Source organism: Oryctolagus cuniculus, chromosome 6, assembly GCF_964237555.1.
Source record: "Oryctolagus cuniculus chromosome 6, mOryCun1.1, whole genome shotgun sequence".
NCBI classification, from domain to species: domain Eukaryota; kingdom Metazoa; phylum Chordata; class Mammalia; order Lagomorpha; family Leporidae; genus Oryctolagus; species Oryctolagus cuniculus.
The window spans coordinates 159,080,202-159,105,831 of record NC_091437.1 but is presented as its reverse complement, the minus strand read 5'-3'; the positions used below and the strand labels follow the sequence as shown (position 1 = coordinate 159,105,831).

Genomic DNA, 25,630 nt, shown 5'->3' with positions numbered 1-25,630 from the left:
GTCCCAGGAAAAGGGGTCCTGTCTGCTTCTGAGGACACAAGGAATGGACAGCCAGGATGTGCAGTGTGGGACATGAGCTGGGGCGGGGCAGGGGGGAAGCCCCCAGCACAGGTGGCACTGTGAAGGGGTGGGCAGCAGAGGGTGGTGTCCACCCAGACTCATGGCCACCGGTATGCTCAGATACCGTCCAGCTGGCAGTCATTTCTTAAAGAAAAGGTTTTTTTTACTTATTTCTTTACTTATTTGAAAGGCAGAGTGACAGAGAGGGAGAGACACAGACAGACAAGGGAGAAAGAGAGATTATGTTTCATCCGCTGGCTCACTCCCCACGGGCTGCACCATGTGGGGCTGGGCCAGGCTGAAAGCAGGAGCCAGGAACTCCCTCTGGCCTCCCACGTGGGTGACAGGGGCCCAAGGACTTGGGCCACCATCTGCTGCTTTCCCAGGGGCATTAGCAGGGAGCCGGAGCCGAAGTGGACGAGCACCAGTGTTCTGGCACGGGACGCAGCACTGGAAGCGGGGGTCAAGCAGGTGGGCCCCAGCGTGTGGTCATGCGTGGCTGCGCTGCAACACTCACATGAGGGCACTTTAAAGTGGTCAAGGGAATTGTGTGTTTGGAAAAAAAAATGCATTCCAGAATTTGCTTTCGCACCAAAATAAACATATCTTTTAACTCCATTTTCTTTCTTCAAAAACATGGCTTATTTATTTATTTATTTGCAAGGCAGAGTGACAGCGAGGACGGGTGAGAGAAAGAGGGACAAAGAGGGAGAGATATTCCGTATCCTGGTTCAGTCCCCAAATGCCCGCAACAGTCGGGGCTGGGCCAGGCCAAAGCCAGGAGTTTCCCGCATGGGTGGCAGGCACCGAGCTCCTGGGCCACTACCTGCTGCCTGCCAGGAGCTCCAGGTGGGGCTGGATCCCAGGCAGAGTCCACCGCTGCCCCACAACGCCTGCCCCTTTATTCTCTTCCTCGCACACTTGCTGGAGGCCCCTCCTGCCTCTCAGGGGGCCGGGCCTTGCGCCAAGCATGCTTAGGGGGCCCGGTTCTTCACTGCGTGTCCTGCAGCTCAGGACGGCGGGCGGCTACGACAGCACCTGGGAGGCCGGGTCTCGGGCTTCCTGCCTGAGCAGAGCGAGGCCTCTGTTGATTCCAAGGCTGTTAGTAACAGGGAGCTTACCCAGAGCTTCTGCCCTGAGGCAGGCCTGCTAACCCAGGGCTTGTAAAGCAAATGAGTGACAGGGACACACTGGGACCCCCGGCAGGCATGTGGGACTTCACCTGCTAGACTCAGAGTCTGCACTGGCTTCCCTAGGCACGGGGCCCCACTGCAATTTTAAAAGTGGTGAGCTCGGGAGGAACTTGGGAAGAGAGAGCAGCACTTCAAGGAAATGAATCTGGCTGTAGCTACACGTCCGTTACCAGGTATTTGGCTGCAAGCTACAGAGCTATGACCTGAAGTGGCTTAAACAGGAGTCGTATTGACTCTTGCAACAGAAAGCCCAGAGGTAGGCTTCAGGTATGGCGCGATCAGGGCTCTGATCGACTTGTGTTCCACAGGGCTTCTTTCATGAGCCTAATAAGTCTCCTTGAGGAACTGCTCCAAATATTTTCTGGCTGACGCCCACTTGGAAATGAGTTTTCCAGGGTTTACGCTTGAGAACGTTTTCCAGTAAAACTCATGTATATCTCTCTCTTCATCTTGATGGAAACAGGCCTTCCATATACTCATTCCTGAGCCAGTTTCTGACAAAGAGATGAGGGTGGTCACAACGAACCAAGACTCACCAGCTGGCCAGGCACGGACACTGGAGTCGACGGCAAGCGGACGTCAAAAAGTTCAGAGGAATGCAACTGACAGTGAAGTTAACTTTGGTGGAAAACACACACACACACACACCCTGAGGTTTATGCATCGGAGTCTAGCACTGCATTGCTTAACAACAGGGATACGTGTGCTGGGAAACGCGTTGCTAGGTGATTTCGTCACCAAGGACTCACACGGACCCAGATGCTATCACCCAGCCTGGGTGATCCGCTGTAGCCGCCACCATTTGTGCAGCACGAGATGGGACACGTCAACAATGTAGATTGTTCTGAATCCTTCCGCTCCCTCAAGTGCCCTCCCAGAGGCTCGGGGCTGGAGGAAGACGAAGGGCCGCGTGTCCTGCATTGCCTTCCTAGAGCTCTCCTTGCACGAGGTGGTCCGCGGGCACCCAAACGTGAGCACAGAACGTGGGGACAGAGACGCTCCCCCCTCCTGGCTCCCCCTTTGCCGCTTCTGTCTGCGCATCCTTGCAGGCAGCCTCCTCCCTCTGAGGAAACCTGGGAGAGTCGCTCACGGCTCCTGAGCCCTAAGCAAAGCACCTGCCCCACGTGCATGTCCAGCGCCTCTGAACCTCACTGTTGATGGTCACTCCAAGGGGACCAGGCCCCGTGAGGACCCGCCCTCTCTGATGTGTTCACAAAATAGGGAGGGAGTGGCCGAGGTCCTCACTCTGCGCTGGCACTCTGACCCTGAGGGGAATGGAGGTGAACATGAAACCAGTGCCAATACCCCCCACCCACCCCCTGATGCCCCCCACCCACCCCCTGGGGTGGGGGGAGGGGAACCCACCATGCCCACGCCCCTCCCACCGGGGATGAGTGCAAGGCAGGCTGGGGCACACTCGTGGAGTGATGAGGGGAACCCACCATGCACACGCTCCCCCCCACCGGGGATGAGTGCAAGGTAGGCTGGGGCACACTCGGGGGGATGGTGAGGAACGCACACACACACCTCTCCCACGGCCCTGGGTCTCGGCGCCTGCGGCAGTCCACAGTGCCAGCAGTGTTGTTCACCCGGCATGTCACAAGTCCAGTCTGCGACCTGGGCAAGGTGCTTCAACAGACCGGAAGTGGGGGTGACACGCAAAGGCCGGGGTGAACCAGGAGCCTGGAAACAGATGTGTGTGCGGCAAGGCCCGTTATGCAGACAAGGGAATGCCTTCCGCGCATCCGACCATAGCGTCAGGGAACTCAGGGTTCAAACCGAGCTGGTGTGGGTGCATGGCTACAAAGTGGAGCAGCTGTGCCACGTGGGGCTACTTTCTTGCCGGCGTGACCCTCTCCCATGTAATCCGCTAGGACATAGTGGTACAGTCTTCTATTAACAAAGCCTCTTGGGCCGGCGCCGCGGCTCACTAGGCTAAATCCTCCACCTAGCGGTGCCGGCACACCGGGTTCTAGTCCCGGCTGGGGCGCCGGATTCTGTCCCGGTTGCCCCTCTTCCAGGCCAGCTCTCTGCTGTGGCCTGGGAAGGCAGTGGAGGATGGCCCAAGTGCTTGGGCCCTGCACCCCATGGGAGACCAGGAGAAGCACCTGGCTCCTGCCTCCGGATCAGCGCGGTGCGCCAGCTGCGGCGGCCATTGGAGGGTGAACCAACGGCAAAGGAAGACCTTTCTCTCTGTTTCTCTCTCTCTCTCACTGTCCACTCTGCCTGTCAAAAAAACAAAACACAAAAAAACCAAACCAAAACAAAAGGCCTCTTAGCCTTTCCAAAGTGTCTTCCCAGTCGTCACATTATCTGATCCCAGCCAGAAACAACACTTTTGTAAATCAATCAACTAACTCTTCATGGACCAACTACTAGGTAACTCAGCAAGGCAGGTGCTGCAGTCAGCCGGAAGCACACCCACAGCAAGCCTACCCACAGCAAGCTTCCAGCGGAACCGAGAGGCCAGCAGTCCCGAGATGCAGTTCGGCCCAGCAGTCAGCAGGGTGACCCAGCAGGCTGTTTCAGACTGGAAGTCGGACCTGCAGGTGTCTGAGAGACAGGACAGCTGCAGATTCTACCAGAACCCTCTGCTACTCCCTCCCTGCCCCCCACACAAGCATTCTAAGAGGCCTGGAGTACCAGAAATAGCAAAGCCCAAGGGGTAGGGTGGGGTGAGCTGGGGTGGCTTCCTGGCTGGCCAAAGGCTCATAGCTTCTCTGGCATCCAAATGCCACCCAGGGAGGCAAGAGGTCTCAGGGTAGGTCCGGAAACAAAACTGCTCTCTCAGCCTCCTGCAGGGCAGGAAGTGCTGTCAAGGTTGGGGTCGGGGTCGCCCCCCCCCCCAGTGCAGCTTGGCCGGGATCCGCAGCAGCTTGCAGGTCCCTGTGCTTGTTGGTCTTTTATTGCTTTGTGGGGGCTTTTAGCCCTCGCCCCGCCCCCAGTGTGGCTTTGGCCCAGCGGCTGATTTTCTCACTCCTCCCCTTCCCCCATCCCCACACACTTTTAACCTGGCTCTCTCCCACCTCTCTCCTCTCTGGACACCTCAATTCTTGTCCCCCAAGTCTTCCCCATTCTGTAGGTTGGGCCATCTGCAGACCCAGCACAGTTCTAAGGGTTGCACATGTACAAACCACTTCCTCACCACAACTGCCTACCCAGACACACAAGGTTCCCTCACACAGAAGGGAGGCCCAGGAAGCGGCCGAGTGGACTGGAACCAAGCAGGCGAGGCCGGCCCACGCAGCCCTGGATGGCTGGCCGCTGGCCGCTGGCCGTCTCTGCAGGAGCAAAGGGGCCACAGCAGGAACTGACTCCCCGGCCAAGCTGCGCCTCTTGGCTCTCAACTCGCCACGGCAAAGTGGCAGAACACGCAGTCCCCGCCGTAAAACCACATTTTCAAAAAACGCTTCTTAAGTCGGGCGTTGGGCTCTGGGCCTCGGAGCTCTGCGATTCGGCGAAAGAAGGGCCCACCGCCCCCGCTTGCAACGCGAACCGGATCCCCAAGCCCCAGCCTCAGGCCTGGCTTCCCACTGCGGACTCGTCGCCGGGCTCCGGAGCGCGCCGCAGCCCCGGCATCCGGGCGGGCCGAGCCGCCGTGCCCCGCACACCAGCCCCCCAGCCCCGCCGCGGCCTCCCATTTCCCCGCCCTGAAGCCCACCTCGAGTCCCGGGACAGTCGGCGGCTCCGCCGGGTCGCCGGCTTGAGGACCGGCCCCTTCTCGCCTCCGTGCCCCCAGACTCACGTCTTCCCCGTGCGCGCCCGTCGCCTCGTCCCCCGAGCTGACCCCACGCGCCCCCGGGCCATCTTCCCCGGCCCTGCTCGCGGGCGCCGGCCCTCGCGCAGCTGTCCCCGCAGGGCCCCTCTCGGGGCGGCGACCGGGTCCCCGCCTCGCCACCGCCGTCTCCCCAGCCCGGCCTCTGCCAGACACGCCGCGGTCCACGTGGCTCGGCCAAGCCGTCCTCGGCTCGCAGGAAGCCCCGCGCCGGGGGGAAAGCCGAGCCGAGGCCGGGAGGGCGGGGGCGCGGGGCGGAGGCGGGGAGGGCGGGGGCGCGGGGCGGAGGCGGGGAGGGCCGCGCGCCGCGGAGGCGGCGGCCGGGCTGGTGCACCCGGGCTGCCAGCCCGGCCGGCCGGGGGAGGCGGCCCCTCGCCGATCGCCCCGCCTCCCACTCCCGTTACACTTGGGGGAAGGTGTTCCCGAGACCGCTCCACCCTCTCCCCGCCTCCCCGCTCCAGCCTCGGCCGGCGGAGCCCACTATGCCAGACAGTTTCGACACTTTGCAAAGACAAAGAGACCTGGAGCAGCGGCAGCCGCCGGAGAGGGAGCAGCGGGAGGCGATGTGAGCCGAGGAGGGGGCGCGGGTTCGGGACGCCACGCCCCTGGCACTCTCCTCGGACCCCAGCACGCCCCAACCGAGAAAACTCCAGCGGGTCTGCAGCCGCGGTGAGTGTGCGCGCGGGGCCGAACCGCCTCGGGGCGCGCAGGGTCTGCGTCCGCCCGACTTGGGGCTCGCGCGGTTCGGTGTGTGTTGTCCCAGTGGAGGCGCCCTGGGGACGGAGGGGTCAGGAGAGGGCTGGGTGGGTGTGACAGGGGACGTGTCACCTAGGGAGACCCCTGCCTAGCCGGGGCGACCGCCAGGATCTGTAGGCGAGGAGGGTCTGGAAGGAGGCTCAGGACAGGGGTCTTAAGCCGTCACCGGAGGAACGCACACGGGTGGGGAGCCGGTGCCCGGGGCGGCCCCAGTGACACTGCAGCCGGCACCCGGCCGAGATCTCCCCGACCCGGGCCGCCCTGTAGGAGGAGACCCCAGGGGGTGGCGGGGCTCAGGCACTCTGGAACGGAGCCGGGGTCGCGCTGGCCGGGACACTTCGTGGCGCGCCGGAGGCCGCTGGCGATCAGGACCGCGGTCCGGACCGAATCCCCCAGTCCGCTGCGAGCAGGCGCAGACCCGGGAGGCAGCAGGCCCCGGGGACGCCTCCAGCCCGCGCCGCTCCGGATCTGGGGAGAAGTTGGCGCCGGGACCCGGCAGCTGCCGGCGGCGTGGCGGGCCGCGGGGGATTCGGGTGGCGGCGTTGGCGGCTACGCGAAACTCCGAGTCCGGCCAACGCCGTTAGGCGCCGCAGCTGCCGAGGCATAATCGGACAAAAGTTAGCAACTTGTCCGCGCCTCCTGCGTGTGCGACCTCCCGGGGCCGGGGCAGGGGCTGCCTTTTCCAGGAGCGCAAGGCGGGCGCAGAGCGGCTACAGCGGGGCGCGGCGCCCCAGAGTGGGCACAGCTAGTTCGGAACCGGGACAGTGGCGCAACTTTCGGCTCCTCCTTTCTCCACCCGTGAGTGTTTGAGCGTGACCTTGCGGGAGGAAGCGCGGCCGAACTTGAGATGGAGGTTGAGGCTGCGCCCCAGCTTGGCATCATCAGCCGGAGCGCGCCTTCGCCCTGCCTGGCGGCGGGGGCCCCGGAAGGGAAGGGTGTCCGGGTCATCCAGGCCCGGCTCGTCCGGGGCCCTGAGCGGGGTCTTTCCACGCGCGGTGCTTCGGTGTGCGCTCCCCAGGCGGACTAGTGCGCGCCCAGAAGCGCTCGCGTGGCTGGGGGCTGGGCCGGCCACTGCGTCTCGCGGGCCCGGCGCGTCCCGCAGAGGGAGGCAGCCGTGACCCTGAGGACAGTGACAAGCAGTCGCCGGGGCCTCCGCCTCTCTCGGGTTCGCCTCCGGCGGGTCCCGCGGCCCGGGCGCCCGGTGCTGAGAAGGCTCCCCGGGGACACAGCGATCGCCCACCCCAGCTCTGCGGCTGAGTGCGCGCGCGTGCTGGGGCCGGGACGCCGCCTTGTGCCCTTTCGCTTCCCGCGTTCCCTTGCTCGGCGTCTGGAGTTCCCTAAGCACCTACTATGTGCCGCGCCGGGCGCAGCTCCCGGGCCTGTTACTGGAAGCGGCGGGCGGAGCCCTTGGTTTTTTTTTTTTTACCGGTGAGCATCTTAGGTTCGAGAAGGCAAGGTGCACTGCCCCCTGCCGGCTGTCGTGGACGGTGCCGCTCCGCCCCGCGGTGGGCTTGGGGCGCCCGAGGCTGCGCGCCTGCGGTGCTAAGAGTGCTTCCGACGCGCCCCTGCCTGTCCCAAACCTCAAAGCTCGGGCCATTTTCTCATATCTCCTGGGTGGCTGTAACGACCATGCTTTGGCCCCTGCCTCTGTCCAGGGCGGGCTGACAAGTGGGCGCCCCTCCGTCCTCTGCCTCTTGTCTCCACCTGGAGCAGGAGACCCAGCCTGTAAGACTCACTCTCCTTCCGCTGGCTTCGTTACCATCCGTCCCCAACATCTGTTCTGCAGAGCCGATGCCATGTATGTGTTTGAAGGCCTAGGGCTCCACAACGCTCATGGAAAAGCGCAATGAAAATATAATGTGAATTTTTCATGGAAATTATGTATTGAGAAGGAAAGAGCGTGCTTATCCACTGGTTCTTGCCCCAAATGCCCCCAAAGGCCAGAACCTGGCCAGGCTGAAGCTAGGAGCCGGGAACAGGTACAGGTCTCCCATGTGGGTGGCAGGGACCCAACTACTTGAGCCACCTGCTACCTCCTGGAGTCCACCTTATCAGGAAGCTAGGAGAAGGAGCTGAGCCCATGCTTGAACCTGGGCATTCCCAGCAGGCACCTTAACTGGCTGAATGCCTGTCCCTCCATGAACTTTTAAAGCCCCTTGCTTTCATGGCTGTATACATGTGAGTGCCTGGACTTTGAGTCCAGGCAAAAGAGTTCCATCGTGGTTTTTTTTTTTTTTTTCTTTTTCTGAATACACAGATGAAATACTGAATGGCAGATGCCTTTTCCCTGCCTGTCCCAAGTCCCGGAGGCCCTGACACTGGCTGTTTGGATGGCACTGTCCAGGCAGGGCCAGGCCCTCGGCTGAGCAGGCCACAGCACCCAGCCACCTGAGCCCTGGGGTGACAGAGAAAAACAGGAAGTGTTGCTGTCACCGCGGGTGGAGGGCTTCCTTGCAGCTGGGCAGTGGCAGGCGGAAGCCGACTTCTGCCGTTGTAGACCAGGCCGTGTCCCACGTGCACGCTCAGTCTGCCTGCTTCCTTGGGCTGAAGCCCTGGCACCTCCCAGAACTGGCTGTCGCTGGGCCCCCCGGTGTGGGGCATTGGATCCATCTGTGGGTCTACAAGGGAGGGGTCCTTCTGGATCCTGGGTCTCCATGGGACTCCCTGCCAGGTAGGTCTCTGTCTCCCCTACTAAGCAGCGCCCAACCTCCCACACCACTAGGGAGAGGGAGAACAGCGGTCTGCCGCCCCCAGGAAGGAACCTCTCCGATATATGACTATCTGGGCCGTTGACCTCGGCTTGAGTCAGTTCCTGTGTAGGCTGCTGACTTAAAGGACTGCTAGTTAGATCAAGCTTTGCCCTATGGAATCTAACCTTCACCTTCACCCCAAGCTGCTTTGCAGAAAACAATCAAGAAAGATACAAATAAAAGGCATCGTCCATCTTGTTCTTGCAGTGCCTTCCAGTGAGTGCTATATGCGCGCGAGCACACACAGCCCAGGCCCACGGCGGAGCTGGCCTGCTCGCAAGGCGCTGCAGGATAAGGCTGCTTCGTGCAGCTTTGTTCAGCTCTGTCTCCCTCTTAGAGACCGGAGGCTCTGGGGGCTCTCCCTGGCTCTGAATTTTGTGACAGGAGAGCCCAGACCTACCTGGGCCCTGCTTTGCACCCAAATATTCCTGAGCTCTGGGTCTCAGTTTCTTTGACTGCACACCAAGAGGCCCCGGAGTTGTGCCAACTTGGACTTTGGGGCCGAGAAAGTCTCGCTTGGTGAAGGCAGCCCCCGCCTCATCCATTTTGCACAGAGTTAGCCTCTGCCTCCAGGGGTGTCACCGCCCCACACGGGGAGGCAGGTGGCCCACCACCCTGGGCCCAGGACCCATGGGGCCTTCCCCAGCACAGTCACCAACCAAGTCCTTTGTCCAGCAGTTCTCTTGCCGTGACATTTTGAAAGGTGGCCTAGAAGTTTTAGGGTCTGTGGTCTGACACCTACTCCAGGGACTCCCAGATGGTGTGGGAGGGGACAGGAGGCCTGGCCTGTGTCCCCGTGTGTGTGTCTAGGAGCTGAGCAAGACCTTAGAAATCTTTCTGCCCACTCCTTCCCTTTCATGTAACAACACGAGGCCCACAAGGGAAGTCCCTAGGACTGCTGGTGACAACCCCAGTCTTATAAACCACAAACAGGTTAACCCTTTGTGCCCCCTTTTCCAAACCCACAATTGTCTGTACAGTCAAGTTTCTGTTTCCTTATTAGAAATCCACATATCCTCGGCAAGTAGGGTTTTGTTTATTTGGTTTTTCTGATGGCAGTGGTTGGATTGCTCTGGTTTGGGTTGAATCAATATTTATGGGGCACTTATTCCACGCCAGGCGCCATGCAAGGCGACACAGAGACAGGACATGCGGTCCCTGCCCCCATGCCTTCCCAGGGGTTACCGTGTTCTGTTTGACATGGGAGGGGCGTGGGGACATAGAGTTGGGCTGCGTGTGCTTTGTGCTGGGAGAGGAGCCAGGCAAGAGCAAGCTCCCCTCTGCCTTGACTGGGAGAAGATGCACAGAACGGGTACCAAAGAGTCTTGTGCCCTGAGTGTGCGAGAGAAACAAAGTAAAAGAGAGTAACAGGTTGGCCCAAGCCTGCTCATTGTTCCTGAGAGTTTTAGGAGTCCCAGGCTCCAGTGGCCATTTCCGGTCAGTTTTCTTGATCTCTACTTTGGACGGGTGGGGTTGATCCTTGCTGCCCAGCCAGCATGCGAGCCCCTGGGCTGTGAGCTTCCAGGGATTGAGGGCCCCAGAATGGTTGCACCTGAAGCAGGGTGGCTGCCTGGTGTTTGCCTTACAGAAGAAACCCCTCCACTTTACGCTGAGCGCGTGACTGGGAACTTTGTCTCCCATGGTAGCCGCTGAGTTGGGTGGGTGGGGTCAAATCACCCAGGCTTTCGGGAAGAGCGACTACAGGGTGGCCGTGTGACGTGAGGCCAACTCTCACCCTCGCAGGTCAGGTATGAGGTGGACACCCCTGGGATGCAGGGCCCCGGGAGGTGTTAAGGTGGGCGTACTGGGCACATGGATGTCTCAGAGCCCAGCTGGGCCAAATCTGTAGGAGATGGTGATCTTGACACCAGAACAGAGCATATGCAACACAGAAACAGAGACTGACGGTGGAAAATTCTGGAAAGGTCATGGAAACCCACTGGAACTAGAAGGAAGCGGTCTGTTTGAATCTGAAAGGGTTTGTTAATGACGCGCGCGCACACACACACACACACACACACATCAAGAAGCAAGGCATTGCTCATTCCTCGGGTTGCATAAAATTTTTATAGTTTCTTTTGCCCCAGGCAGGACACAGAGACAATTAATTAGCTGGGACCATGACCCCGAGAGTAGCCCAGAGTGTGTTACCAGGAGCAGGGACACCTGGCAGCGAGGGCAGGCGGCTGGCTGGGCCACCTCGATGGAGCCGCCCTGTGTGGCCCGGCTGGGTTAGGACTCAGGTTCAGGTTCAGGGTACCTGGAGCAGCCTCCGTCCGTCTGTTTCCATCTCAGCAGCTGGAGCCAGATGTTTCCCAGAGTCAAGGGAGCAACTGCCAGGCAAACCACCTAGCCAGGGACTCAGCGCTCCCGGGTCCTGGCCCTGACCCCTCTGCTCCTGCACGGGGCCTGGCGTGCATCCCTTACCCTCGCTGACCTTGGGTTTCTGCAGCTGGGAGGTGGCAGCGGCAGTTCGCATGCCGCCTGTACTGCAGGCGAGCGGGGAGGTGCCCACAGGGAGGCACCGCGGGGGCTTCATGGGGAATCCATTCAGCAGCATCCGCTTCATCACGTGTTCGCTGTGTGCCCAGCGGTGTCAGGCAGGCTAACCCTCCTCTCCTTCCGGGAAAGTTGGATTCCTACAGGATGTCTTCCCAGAGCTGGGCCAGCCTTCGGGGAAGTAGACAAGGGATGCTGCTGTACCCGAGCCAGGAACCAGACCAGAGAAGAAGAAAAGGGAGGGCTGGGCCAGGGGAACCAGTGGAGCATCACCGTGGGACCTGAGCCCGGCCCCTGGAAGGGGAGGAGCCAGGGGCTCAACCCCGCCTCCTTGCCCTAGTCCTGCCTGCCCTCCACAATCCAGAGCATCCAGGGGTTGAACCCAGTCTGTGGTCAGAGGCAGGGAGCTCTGTGATAGAGCTCCCCAAGGACAGGGCAGGGTCAGGCCCAGAGGGTGACTGAAGAGATCACCTGCCATTTCTTTTGATCCTGCAACAGCCAGGGTGGGGGCAGTTAGTCCTAAGATTCCAGGTGACAGGTGAGAAGCCCCAGGGACCTAGAGGGAACTCCCTGGCCCACGGCTCGCAGCTGGTGGAGCCCAAGTTTTAACCCAGTGTGTTTTCCTGGCTCTAAGGAAGATAGATGCATGCAATGGGAGGCACTGCCAGACCGTCCCTCGTGTTGCTATCAAGTAGCATCTTTGAGACAGACTGGTGTAAATAGGAAGGTTTGCCTGGATTTCAGCCCAGGCTGATCCCCCAGGGATTGCCTGTGCCTCAGTTTCCCCTTGGTCGTGAGAATTTACTGGATACAGTGAATGTATCCAGTACAGTGTGTTCCTTAAGGGAAGATTTTAGAATCTGGCACATACAAATTGTGCAGCCAATGTTAGTTTCTATCACTGAGAAGGTCGCGATCCAGACTCCAGACAGTGTGATGTAGGGGGTGTTGGTGCGTGTGCCTTGATGGCCCTCTGTCCTGTTCAGTATTCGGATGAGATGGTTTGAATACTCAGGCACTAAGACGTCCTTCCTTCTCACTAGTCTTGGCATGTTTGGACACCTCTCTCTCTCTCTCTCTCTCTCTCTCTCTGTGTGTGTGTGTGTGTGTAAATGAGCATTTCAGAAAATTTGTGAAAAATGGAATTTGAAAAAATCTTGAAAGCTGTGCCTACAACAAAGAGTCTTTGAAAAGTTCATGGAAAATGTGTGTGATGAAAATACTATGTGTGGATTTCAGGATTTCTGTGTCCCACAATAAACTTATCTTTTGATTTTATTTTTCACAGTTTTTGAACTACCTTAGCGTATATGTGTGTGCATGTATGTATGTATAGTTTAATCATCTGTCTATTTGAGAGACAGAAGGAGGCAGACAGACAGACAGAGAAAGCTGTCCCCTGCTGGTTCACTCCACAAATGTCCACAACTCTGGAGTTGGGCCAGGGTGAAGCCAGGAGCCTGGAACTCAGTCGAGGTCGCCTGTGTTGGTGACAGGACCCAGCTACTTGAGTTATCACCTGCTACCTCCCAGGGTGCACTTCAGCGGGAAATGAGAACTCCAAGTGGAGTCAGGATCCAGACCCAGGCACTCCAATCTGAACCAAACACCTGCCTCCCCCCCTCACCCTTATAATTTTTATTTCCTCTAAAACACATAAACGTTATCTAACCAGGCATGAATCAGAAGCCCTTAAGAGAATATGAAATGTGAGTTAGCGATCACAGTAATTCAGAAGAGTTGAAAAAAAAGAACTTTCAGAATTAAAGAGGGAGTTGCAGACGACTTGGAAAGTCGCCATTCAGAGGTGCAAAGAAAGCTCTTTCTCTACATTTCAGCAAATGCATTAAGAAAAGTTCAAACCCCACTCGATAGCATTGTAATAGGTTTTGCTGCATTAAAAACAACAACAAAAATCCATTTGGAGCCGCAGTGGACGGAGAGACTGCAGTGGCCGAAAGTTCCCTTCATGATATTTACTTAGCAAATAGCTCTTGAGCAAAACCCAACCAAAGCAGATGCGGCTCCAGCTCCTTCCCTGGGAGGACGGACCGCCTCGAGACGATGCCACGAGAAAGATGAGAAGCCATCTAATTGAGCATTTACCTTCTCAGAAATAAAAGCCCTCATGGAAAGGAAAGAGAGCGAGAGAGAGAAGGAACCTCTTTGCCTTGGCTCCTCGGAAGGCCAGACTGGAGCCCAGGATACTTCTGGGTTTGTTCAGCCCCGGCGCGAAGGACTCCGCTCGTTCTCCCTGGCTGTACTGCACCACGGTCCCCGCGCTGGGGGCAGGATTTCAGTGGTGCAGAGCTGAGATGTCTTCCACCGCCGCTGGCATCGACATCAGGGGCTCAGCTCCTGTGTGTGTGAGGATGGGGTGAAGGGCTCACCATCTCACAGACGGAGGTGCAGGTGACGGACAGGTCACAGGGCCCCATGGTGCATCAGAAGGTCACCCCTGCAAGACCCCCCTGATGGGTGCCGAGCAAGAGCAGGGAGAGCAGCCAGGTGACCGGCTGAGCATGGGGGAAGGCCACCTGCTGGCCACTACCCCTGACAGAGCCACCTTGCTCCATCCCAGCCCCCAGCACCTCCCTGTCTCCACCTCCATCCACCTGCGGGAGCCTGAGGACGATGGCCAAAAGTGAATAAACAATAAACTGAAGTCTCAATATCCTAATTAGGGGCGGGTGCTGTGGTGTAGCAGGTAAAACTGCTGCCTTCAGTGCCGGCATTCCATTTGGGCGCCAGTTCGGGTCCCGGCTGCTCCACTTCCAATCCAGCTCTCTGCTGTGGCCTGGGAAACCAGAAGATGATCCAAATGCTAGAGCCCCTGCACTCACGTGGGAGACTCAGAAGAAGCTCCTGGCTCCTGGCTTCCTATCAGTGCTGCTCCAACCATTGCAGCCAACTGGGAAGTGAACCACCAGATTCTCTCTCTCTCTCTTTCTCTCTCTCTCTCTCTGTCTAACTCTGACTTTCAACTACATAAATAAATAAATCTTTAAAAAATAAAAACAAAAACAAAAACAAAACACACCCTAATTAGATGCTAGAATCAACTTGTGGCATTATCACCATAACATGGCGAGCAGAACAGAGCAGCGCCCACGGGCTCCACGTGTGCGGGCCGGGTGATGTTCTGCCAGGTGAACCGGAACCAGCCTCAGATTTGGCTGAGGATCCACTCAGCGTCAGGAAGGTAGACACCCCCCCACCAACCATCGCACGGGGCAGGGGGCCCTTGGGGGAGGGTTTGGAGGGTGAGACGCAGGGGCGCGTCACAGTGGAGCCTCCAGAAAGCAGGTGGAGGAGGAGAAAGGACTCACGCAGAGACATGGACTTTTGCGTGTGTTGTGATGCAGCTTAGTTAATGGGCAGGCCAATCCCTTTGGTCCATGGCAGGGAGTCCGCTGGGGGGTGAGGTCCCAGTGGAGGGGCAGAGACCTGGGCAGGCTTTGTGCGGGGAGGAGGATGCGGAGGAAGACCTGCTGGGCACAAGGAGCCACAGGTACACTGGGGGCAGCGAGCAGGGCTTCGCTCTGGCCCAGCCTCGACTCAGTCACCCAAGAAGTAGTTGCAGTCAGCAGACTTTCCAAAAGACTAGGAGCCTAGGAGAGGGGCTGTTGGGGTCCCTGGCTTCCCAGGGTGCCCCCCCCCGTGCCTCCTCCTGGGCCAGGCTAGGTCGCTGCTCACCCCCCTTTGTCACTAGGTCCCTGCCCCCACCCCGTCTCTGCAAAGACTCTGTCTCTCTTGTTTTCCTAATCTCACTTTGCAATGTGGAAACAGAGCCTCAGGGAGGCCAACTGTCAGGCAGCTGGGAAGTGGCAGGACCTGCATTCCTGTGTCCGGAGCCCAGGATCTCAGGTGCCATGCAGGACCAGCCCAAACCTCTCCAACAACACCGCTCTGGAGGGGACAGGCGGCTTCAGGGTGCAGCAGGTGGAGCAGAACACCCGCTGCCCAGAACGCCATGACTTGTGTTCCAGCACATGCACCTGGCTTTCGGGGACTCCTTTTTGAAAGGAAGTCTCTTGCCATAGAAGGGGCCTCCACGTCTGCTTCTCTCGGGCTGCCCATGGGTTTGTTTAGCTTGCGACCATCAGGCTCGATTGTGAGATGTCCACCTGGATGGTCGTGTGGCTCATGGCCACCGGCATCCTTGGCCTGGGTAGCATCGATCGAGAGCCCCACAGTGCCACTGAGGACCTGCCAGGCGGAGCTTGCTGTCATCACCCCGCCTCCTGCCCAGGGGCTTCTCGGGAGCCACCAGCCCCAAAGAGTCCACCTTGCTGTGGCCACACTGGCAAGGTCCCTGGCGGTGACCTCGTCGCAAAGGAGAGAGAGGTTTGTTGTTCTTGTTTCTGCAAAACACTGTTAATCCTACCACCTGGTGGAGAGTCTGATGCATAAACCTGTTGCTGGGGAAACGTGGCTGCAGATGGAGGCGGAGCGTCTGGCTGGGGGTGTGGCTGCGTGTGCTTCAAGTGGAATCTTAAAAAGAGAGATTACAAAGAAGCAGGGAGATTAGGCAGACTGGAGGGTTTTCGGCCCCCACAGGATCTGCCAGTGGGAACCCGGGCTCTTGTACCAGTGGAAGGATCACCTGTGTGATCGGCCGCTGCTCTGTGCACCCCTGCCTGTGCCTGGGGAACTGTGAGCCCAGCAGGTGTGACCCAGGAGGTACAGGATCGCACACATGGAACTGAGAGCCCACATGCCACGTGGCCGCACACGGCAGGAAGAGGCCCTGGCGTGGGCGCGGCCTCCAATGGCGGTGCCCTCTGTGTGCGGGGAACCAGCCCGGGACGGAGTGCAGGAGCTTGCCTCTCTTCTCCAAGATCCCCGGTGTCGTGCTCCCTGAATGTCACTTGGGGTGAAGTGGGGGTGTGGACAGCCGGTTGCGTGGTGACGAATGACGAAGGCCACATGTCTAGGTGGCAAGAAGCAGAGAACACCTCCTGAGACCCTAGCATGGCCCAGAGGCTGGGCAGTGCCCGCATTCAACCTCTCCCTGCTCTTAGGGCTCAGTCAGTCACCTACTGCGGCACTCACTGACTCATTGATTCGCTCCCTAAAAGTCCAGGCTCTGTTGGACGTTGAGTCGCTTAATCTCTCTGCAGCTTCCTGTGTACCAGATGGATAATAACAATTCATGTCTCCCAGGAGGTACACCCAGCGCTGTAAGGGTTAATACTGGGACAATGTCTGGAACGGTGATTGCTAACTGCATGTGACGCAGTACACCTCCTGCACACCGTCATCAATTCTTTTTTTTTTTTTTTTTTTTTAAGGTTTGTGTTATGTATTTGAAAGACAGAGTTACAGAGAGAGGGAGAGACAGAGAGAGAGGTAGGTCTTCCATCCACTGGTTCACTCCCCAGATGGCCGCCAATGGCCGGAGCTGCGCTGATCCAAAGCCAGGAGCCAGGAGCTTCTTCCGGGTCTCCCATGTGGGTGCAGGGGCCCAAGGACTTGGACCATCTTGTACTGCTTTCTGTGGCCACAGCAGAGAGCTGGATCAGAAGAGAAGCAGCCGGGACTAGAACCGCTGCCCATATGGGATGCCGGCGCTTCAGGCCAGGGTGTTAACCCAGTGTGCCACAGCACCAGCCCCTGTCATCAGTTCTGATGGAAACTCTCTGTCTGTCCTCCCCTGCGCAGAGTTTTCTTCCCTGAGACACCACATACTGGACTTCTGGATAGTTCTGTGGGTTAGAAAACTCTTCATCACACAGCTCTTCCAAGCAGAGAGGGCTTCCTGTAAGAGGCGGTAGGGTAGGGGTGTCTCTCAGAGCCATCTACATGTGGTCACGAGACATCAGAGGCAGGGGAGAGACATCTGAGATCTTGGACACAAGACAGTCACTTACTATACAGCCAAGGTGTGACAGGTGCGTCCCTCAACCTGTTGACGGTGCTGGCATCGCACGTGTAGGGCCCGCATCCTGTCTTGATCTTGGCCAGCCTGGGATGCCCTGCAGCCCGGGAGAGCAGGCAGGATGAGCAGCCCTAACCTCAGGTCTCTGAGAGAGAAGTTCAAAATGGACAAATGGACTCAAAAGGCAAGTTGAAAAGATAAATTTAAAAATTAAATAAAAAATTATAAAGTTGATTTTGGTACAAAAACTGTGAAGTCCATGCATAGTTTTTTCATAATATGCATTTCCATGAATGTTTTGAAGGTCCCTCCTATTTTTGGATCTTAACATTTTTCTTTTGCACCAAAATCAACTTAACTTTTAGTTCCATGTCGTGCGGACTTGCTGGAGCCGCCTTGTGCTAGGACCAAGCGCTGGCCGCCGGATGATCCCACCAGGTTTGCACCGCAGTCCCCCCCAGTCCCGTCAGACCACTCTCTGGGCCCGGCCCCACTGCTTTGGTGCCTTGTTTCTACCCTTTTCCTTCCTGCCTTTCCACCCAGGACGTACTAGGCACTGGACATTCTGAACTCTTGTCACTCTTGTCCGAGGTCATTATTGTTGTCAGGGTTTGGACAGTTAAGGGCATGGGGGCTCACAGATTCAGCCATTGGCGTGGGCTGGGCTGGGGGCTGGTATGCACCGCACCTCCTCCAAATCCACGCGTGTTCCCCAGAAGCACTTGGGCAGGAAGAGGCTCAGGACCCGCCCCTCTGGCCTCCCTCCTATGGGTTTTCTCCTTGTTCCTGGGAATCAGATAAGAGCCCAGAGAACAAAGTCCCACTGCCCTGAATGGTATTTCAAAGGGCTATAAATAGGACACTTAGTGGTGGCACTCAGGTCACAACTGCCAGGGACAGCCTTTGATGATGTCAGCCCCGTTCCCTGGCCCAAGGTTTCCATGGTCAACAGCAGTGTGCTTGCCTCCTCCTTGCCCTCACCCTCCTCCCCGCCTTTCCTCTTGTCTGTCTCGTTGCATTCTGGGGAGCACTCATGCACCTGTGCCTCCTTAATCCTGCTGAGGTTGCAAACAGCACATGCCCAGTCCCGATTTCACAGTCCCTTCCGCAGCAGAGATGGGACCATCACTCTGGGCAGACAGTGCAGGGTGGCCCAGCCCGCCAGCTTCTCACTGCTCTGCAGGCAAATTCAGCTGACCATCGGGAAGGTTGGGGACACAGCCTGTGCAGGAGGCCGTAGCTAGGGGGAGAGGGCGGGCTGTGAGTGGGCTTGGGGTATGCAGCCCATGTCCCAGCCCGACCTCCTTCTGTGTGCTCTGGGACAGGGACCCCCACATTTCTGGGGGGCAGTTGAGCTGAATAAAGCAGGTGGATCTGGGGAAGCCCCAGTAAGGAGAAGGTCTCTGGAGGTAGCAGTGAGAGTGAACAGAGACTCCCTCAGCCCCCAGGATGCTTCGAGAAAACCAGTGTGGCCCAGGCTCACGACAGGGAGGAGGGCTAGGGTGGCTTGTCCCATCCAGAGACACAGGGGGGCGTCCCTGTGAGCCTGGTCTGCAGGATCTGCTCCACCGTGGGAAGAGGCGGCCGCTTTCTCTCACTGCGGTCTGAGAACGAGATCATAGCAGAGAATCGGGACTGGGATGTTCCTGGCCACACTGCTGAGAGCCCCGAGGGGCCACGGGTGGCTCCAGCAAGCACAGCCACAGGGCTGTGCCCCCCGGAGCTCTGCTGTGGTCCCCACCGCAGATGCGTGGATTTGAGATGGGGGACGATGAGCTCTTAAGGCCTCCGCTAGGTTGCAGGGAGTGAAGAGAAAGGCGAATCGCAAAGCTAGGCTCCTCTCTGGGAAAAGCCCAGTAGTTCCCGGGCCTGGGGTGGCCTGCATCCTTTGCAGGCAGTGTGGACAGCATGTGCAAAGTGCCTTCTGCTCTGGTGTCTTTTCCCCAGGCTCCCGGTCAGCACTTGGAAGGCAGTGGTACCCACTGAAGTTTCCCAGGTGGGACCCAGACTGGAGGAAGAGGTGGAGATAGAGTGGGAACAGGTGTCCAAGGTCGCAGGGCAGCCAGGGCCATCCTTGGTCACATCCACCCTCAACCTTCAGCGCCTCTACCTGCTTCCACCTCCACCCCTCTTGGTCTAGTGCAGAGGCCTGGGACCGTCGTGGATGAGGGAGGAGGGACGGACAGAGCGCAGCCCCAACACCAGCCTGCAGTGCCAGTACAGCTCATGTTACACACTGCAGGGGTGGGCAATGGCGGGAGGCACTTGAGAGCAGGTACACGGGTGGGCGGGCATGTGTGCAGGTTCGGCTGCTTCCCCTCGGGGTGGTGGTCCTCGTGACATAAATGAAGAATCTGAAAAATGGGTCTGTAATTCGACTCAGTTCTGGGAAGGTGCCTGGCGCCTTGTCGGAGCACCGCAAAGGGCGGTGCTGTGCCTTGTAGGTGGAGGCCGTCCACCTGCTGTGAGGTCCCTGGTGCGACCTCAAGTGAGGGTGTCCCGAAAAGGCATGGGAGGGGCCCGGAAAAGGAGCAAAGCCCGACGCCTCCCATGCTCCCTGCCCTGGCGTCTCTTGCTCCTGGCCTGTCTCCCAGCATGCTCACCAGGTCCTTTGTGACCCTCACCGTGAGACCCTCACCATTTCCCCTTGGAAGGTCAAGTCCCACCCATGTTGCCAGCCTTGTCTTAGGAAGCGCCTATGTGCATGGTCAGGTTCATTCTCACAACCCACGGGGGCAGGGACGTCTGCCACTTGGATCATCAGATCGGTGGCTGGGGTGCAAGTGATTAGAACGTTTGCCCACAGCCCACAGTCAAGGTCACAGCCATTCGCAGAAGCTGAGGCTTACAGAGGTCCAAGGACTGGGGTTGGGTCGTTCAGATGCTGGGGCCGCGGTTCTGCTCTGGTGGGGTACTTCCCGGCCATGCTGGCTGTGTTCACAGCCCCTGTGGCACTGAGCTGACCCATTGTGCAGGGTGGGGGTCACCTACTGGGAGACATGGGGGATTGGGCAAGGCGTGAGTCACTGTCTCTGCCTTTGAACTTGGGCTGCACCTCCACTGTAAGCTTCTGAGCAGAAATGCTGGGATGTCAGGTTTAGATAGCCCTGGCTTTGACCCTCCCCTCAGCCGATTTCTAGCCACGTGGCCTCTGACCAATTATGGCCCCTTCTAGAGCCTGAGTTTGCACATCTGTGAAACGGGGTAAGATGCCCAAGCTCAGAGGACTGCTAGGAAGGTGGCATGCAGGCCTGCACTTGGCCTGTCCACACGGGCGTGGCTTCCTCTCTGGACTCAACCCACGGGCCCTCCAAGTACCACCACTCCTGAGGAAGTCGGCGGAGCAGCTCCCCTCAGCAGTCAGCCTTGTGAGCAGTGGGCTAAGTGGCCGCCTGCACCGCCGGCTGCTCCACTTCCGATCCAGCTCCCTGCTAACGCGCCTGGGAAAGCAGCAGAGGATGGGCCCCTGCCACCCACATGGGACACCAGGATGGAGCTGCTGGCTCCTGGCCCCCTGGGGAGTGAATGATGGAAGATTCTCTCTCTCTCTCTGTAACCCTGCCTTTCAAATAAATCTTTTAAAAGAAAAAAGATGAAAGAAATGTACTGCATCATGAGAAATCCAATGTGTGGCACCCATTGCAGAGAGGGAGGTTGGAGAACTGCTTGCCTCCCTCCTTCCCTCCCTCTCTCTCTCTCTCTCTCTCTCTCTCATACACACACACACACACACACACACACACACGCTTCCTGCCTGAAGTTGTGTCCACTTTCACTTTCAGACCCCAGCCTGGCCTCCGCAGTCCCTGGGCCTCCGGGAGGGAGGGAAGGAAGAGGGGAGCATCCCCCAGTAGGGCCACACATGAACACTCAGCCTCCTTCCCTTCCCCTCAACCCCTCCAACATTGGCCCTGTCCTCCCTGGTTCCCCCATCCAGAATTGCTGCCCCTAATTCCTGCTCACACACAGAGCCTGAGCCGCAGCCCTGATCCGGTCACTCCACGCACTTTTCTAGGTTCTCTCTCCAGCCCTCCCTCAGCTCTGTCTCTGCCCTTGCACCTGCTCTTACTGCTGGGTCAGCTGCGCTTTTGCAAGCTGATCTGGCCATCTCAGCCTGGATCTCATTTTCCGTGAGCGTCATGTTCTGGATGGAACTTCAGTGTAAGAAACCTCCCACTGTACCCTTGCGATCAGCCACTGTGCACACAGAGGCATGGCTCCTCGCCCTGCGAGCCTGCTCCCTGCACACACACACACAGACACACACACACAGCCACAGCGGGCATCGGGGTCTGTTCCAAGGCCCCCAGGGGGTGCTGGAAGCTCAGCGCAGTACTGCCCCCTCTCTCATACATAGCTACCTGTCATAAAGCTTGATTGATAAATCACACCCAGGGGACTAACACCCCCAGCTGCTAATAAAGCAGACCAATCATTAACAGCAGACTGCAACAAAATAGTTTTTTTTTTAAAGGTGTGGATTGTTTATTTCTAGAATTTTCCATCGAATATGGCGGGCCACCATTGGCCGTGAATAACCACAGAGGAGGCGGAATTGCAGTGTACAGGGCGGGGTTTAGCAAGGCACTCGTAAACTGTTACAAACATCGGCTGCTCTCACGCTCCCGGTGTTGCTCTGTTAGTGTCCAGGAGATTCCTGGTTGTTTTCCATTCACTTGTTTTTCAGCTCAACCCTGCAAAAAGAGTCGAAGCTGGCAACAGTTTCCATCTCATTGATGAGTAAACCAAGACTCACAGGAAGGCCGTCTGGGAAATCCTGGACTTGACTGGAGCCGGGTCTCCTGGGAGCACACCTAGAAGCAGGCACAGGGTTTGCAACATGGCGTGCCCACAGGCCTGGCGTCTCCACACGAGGCGCCAGGCCTCAGCCGGAGCTGGTGCTAACAATTATTCAGATGCGCATTTTTCCACTTGGAGGGAAGGTGGTGATTTATTAAGCACGCCGGCCCTGCTCCTCCAGGGATGATGTCAGGTTTATCTCCCTGCCCTGCCCCGCAAAGAAACAAAATTGGGGAACAAAAGTCTCTTGGGAGATTTATTGTGTTGTAGTGAGAGGCAGAAAGGAATGTCGGATAGTGAGCAGTGGCTGCACTAATCGGGGGGAAGCAGGAAAGATTTATGGAACCAGAGCCGGAGAAATAACATAACCGTGATTTGTTGGGTTGGAATTTGCTCCAGTTAGGGCTGGCAGATATTTCTCGTGCCTCTGAAGTCTCTTGGTTTCAGCCCCGCAGTTCCCTGCTGAGGTCCTCCTGGCTGCCAGGTGAGTGAATGGAAACGAAGGAGCCGATCGGCTTGGTTAGGACGAGAGGAAGTCAGCTCGGCCGGGGGCAGAGCACAGGCCCCCTGCCCACAGCCCACTATGCCGCTGTCCGGCCGGGGGACAGAGCGGCCACCTCTCTGGGCTGTGCCTTCCTTGTTTGTGACTGTGGAGAGTCACCTGAGGTCTCCAGGGCCGCCTGGAAAATGGGGACCACACAGAGGTGTGTCTGTCCGGCATTTGAAGCAGCCTGGGAGGGGCTGAAGACAGAGGGTGCAGGCAGAGGCGTGGCCGCCGTGGGGCTCGGCTGAGCTGGTAGCTGGGGCGCGGCCTTTCCAAATTCGCTTTCAGGGGCCAATGAGGTGGAAGCAGCTAACGACCTGTCCCCAGGACCAGCACAGGAAAGCCAGTGTTGGAACAGCTGAGAGGTCAGGACTGCTGACGGTCAGCCGTTCTTGGGGTACACACCTGGGGGTTAAAAGGCCCCCTGGCTGCAAGATTGCCAGTTGAGATTTAGAGTCCGCTGCAATGGATGGTTTATCTTATAAAAAGCCAATTCAACACCTGGGCGTGTGGTCCCACAGTGATGATGCGACTTGGATGCTTGCATCTATCTCATATTAGAGTGCCTGGGTTCCAGTCCTGGCTCGGCGTCCAGTTCCAGCTTCCTGCTAATGTGAGCCCTTGGAGGCAGCTAATGGTGGCTCAAGATGCCAGCTAGGGAGGCAGAGACCTGAGACTCAGGGCTTCGTGTCCTGTTTAATTCACACATTCGCCCTTTGAGTCTTTTGGCATGAGACGGACCCTGTCCCTACACGGGCATGCATACAAGTGTGCGTCACATTTGCTGTTGTGCCATTAGTGGAAGCAAGTGGCATGGTCACCTTCAGCTCCAGAGAGGGGGAGCAAAGACTCTGCCTGCGTCCGTCAGCTCTTCATTACCGAATCCAAAACATCCGAGAGACGCTCCTTAGGAGGGGAGAAGGCAGATTCCAGGGGACAGAGTTGGCGGTTCCCACTCCGCGGTCAGGCAGCAACAGAGGGTGGAACGCAGGGAAGCTCACGTGGCAAGTGAGGGAGCCGGAGAGGAGCTGAGCTGAACTTGGCTGAAACACCCCATCCTCTTGTGGGAATTACCTGAAGACCTCCCACTGGGCCACCTCCCAGACACCATAATTAAACTCATCCTCTCCACACCTCAATTATTAACCACTACCATCAGACTCTGGGGACCAGGTCTCCAATACCGGAGTCTTTGGAGAACCGCGGAACTGCAGCTCCGTCCCCAGGTGCAGAGGGGCGGGCCCCCAGGTGGCCTGAGCAGGCAGGAGCTGCTTCCATCACGGCCATGCTGAGGACTCTGCAGCCAGACGCAGTGGCCGCGTGCTCTGTTGTGAGCTGTTCCTTGCCACTGGCTGCCTTTGTCATCCTGGGCTGTTGGCTCATCCAAGCGCTCAGCTGCCCGTCCGTCCCACGGGAGTAACAAGGTGACAGCCTCTGATGTTGTAAGAGGATCTCGGGAGAAATTGCTCTTTGCTGTATGAAGGTCTCAGCAGATTTCAGTGTTACAAGGAGGGGCTCCACGGGGCAGGACTGAGCTGCGTGTCCCAGGATGTCCCTGCGGAGACACTGAGAGGCCCAGATCACAGATGAGGGCACAGGAGGTGCACACCGTGGTGCAGGGGAAGCTGGTGAGGGGACCCTGCCCGAAGGCAGGCAGGAGGCAACACAGGAGAAATCCGGTTGCTTCCACTCTGATTCCTACTGTGGACGGAGTCTGCTGGTTCAATCCCCAAATGGCAGAAATTGAGCCAATCCGAAGCCAGGAGCCAGGAGCTTTTTCCAAGTCTCCCACGTGGGTGCAGGGGCCCAAGGACGTGGGCCATCTTCTACTATTTTCCCAGGCCATAGCAGAGAGCTGGATTGGAAGATGAGCAGCTGGGACTAGAATCGGCACCCATATGGGATGCCAGCAATGCAGGCGGAGGATTAACCTACTGCCCCACGGAGCCAGCCCCCACTGCCAGGCTGATTTATCATGGTCCCCATCTTGCATTGCACTTCGCATCTTCCTGGCTTGCTCTGTATTCTCCTTGGAGATGCTTCCTCAGGTCTTTCATATCCCCCCTCCCCACCCCCACCACAGCCTCTCACTCATCCTGGCTCAAGGGGCCCCTAAAAATATCATCTCTCTCCAGCCGCCCTTTCCAGACCCACCCCAGCCCACCCCGCTTCCTTCACGTCCTTGTGTCGTCGTGTTGCCAGAAAGATCCGTGCACCTGTTTGCTTCACCGGGCTCCTTGAGAGCAGGGGTGAGGAGGTGCTCACCTGTCTGCCACTGCTCTGTGCAGGGGCCGCAAAGGGGATCACTGGGAAAATACACTCCCGTGCAAGGATGTGGGGTGAGCGAGTGCATTTCCGCAGTTACGAGTCAGCTTCAAAAGGCAGCGGATGGAGTCAATGTCAAAGCCGAGTTAAGCCTTTCTTCTCTTTTCTTTCAGCGGGTCCCATTTGCGGATAGACCTCCCTGAGCTGCAGACTTCAGGGCTCTCATGAGCCAGTGCTGTGAGCTTCGGGGCCGGGATGTTTCTCTTCATGGACCAGATGTAGGCAGGTGCTCAGCCTTCCACGGTGAGTGACGAGCTAACCTCTCCATCCCAGGGGAGGAGGCGGCGGCGTTGGCCTTCGGGGTTTCTCTGTGGGTGACACGGCAGGAGCTGGAGGGTGATTCCCTGTTGCTCCATCTTTGTGACAAGTGCTACTCTCTGCAAGGAGATCACAGGCTCCCTCCAAGGTCAACTGCAACCCTGTTAGAGGACCAAGCAGTGTCTCTGGTTTCAAGGGAGAGCTTTCTGGCCTCTTGGGAGAGTGGGTGAGAGAAATCCTTGATGGGGCACAACCTTGGCTGACAAGTGCCTACCCTCCCAAAGGAGGCTGGGGTGACCATCTGGGGTGCTCTAGAGCAGTGTCAGCAAGCATGGCCCATGGGACGAGGCTGGCCAGGCCAGCAGTGGAGCCCCGCCAGGCTGTCCAGAGCAGAAGGGACGCCCATCACCCCACAGTCGAGAGAGATGGTCCTTGTTTGCCGTTGGGGCCCGGGGCTCTTTGGTGTGTAGAGAAAGCTCACCTGTGCAGCCGCAACAGCTGAGCTGAGTTGGGATGGCGGAGGGTCCTAGGCTGCCCGGCAGCTCCTGAACAGGAAGTGCAAGCCCAGCCCTGGCCCAGCGCTGAGCTGTCCACGCAGAACCATGCATGTGGCTGCTTTAAATGTCAACTCGTTAAAATGGAATGAAACAAAACATTCAATCCTTGGTCACACGTACTCCTTCGAAGAACTCAGTAGTCACTTGGGGTAGTGGTCACCAGAGGACAGAGGACAGGGAGGACAAAGCAGATTGAGAACTTTTCTGTTTGCCTTGAGCAGGGGGACCACTG

General features: G+C 58.1%; 1 protein-coding gene and 1 long non-coding RNA gene across 3 annotated transcripts in view; one reads left to right on the top strand and one right to left on the bottom strand.

The window, feature by feature from the left end:
* Positions 1 to 678: 678 nt before the first annotated feature.
* LOC138849990 (uncharacterized) lies at positions 679 to 5,152 on the bottom strand. Its single transcript, XR_011389345.1, has 3 exons — positions 4,915 to 5,152; positions 3,690 to 3,806; positions 679 to 2,518 (listed from the first exon to the last, which is right to left on the bottom strand). It is a non-coding gene; the product is annotated as an uncharacterized lncRNA (long non-coding RNA).
* Positions 5,153 to 5,474: 322 nt separating this feature from the next.
* ST3GAL1 (ST3 beta-galactoside alpha-2,3-sialyltransferase 1) overlaps positions 5,475 to 25,630 on the top strand; it is a 72,916-nt gene continuing 52,760 nt past the window's right edge. The window contains exons 1-2 of one of the 2 annotated variants that reach the window (XM_002710551.5): positions 5,475 to 5,697; positions 24,697 to 24,826. The gene's annotated coding sequence lies outside the window, so the exon portion shown is untranslated. The remainder of the gene's footprint in view (positions 5,698 to 24,696; positions 24,827 to 25,630) is intronic. The other variant, XM_051844060.2, reaches the window with a different exon arrangement.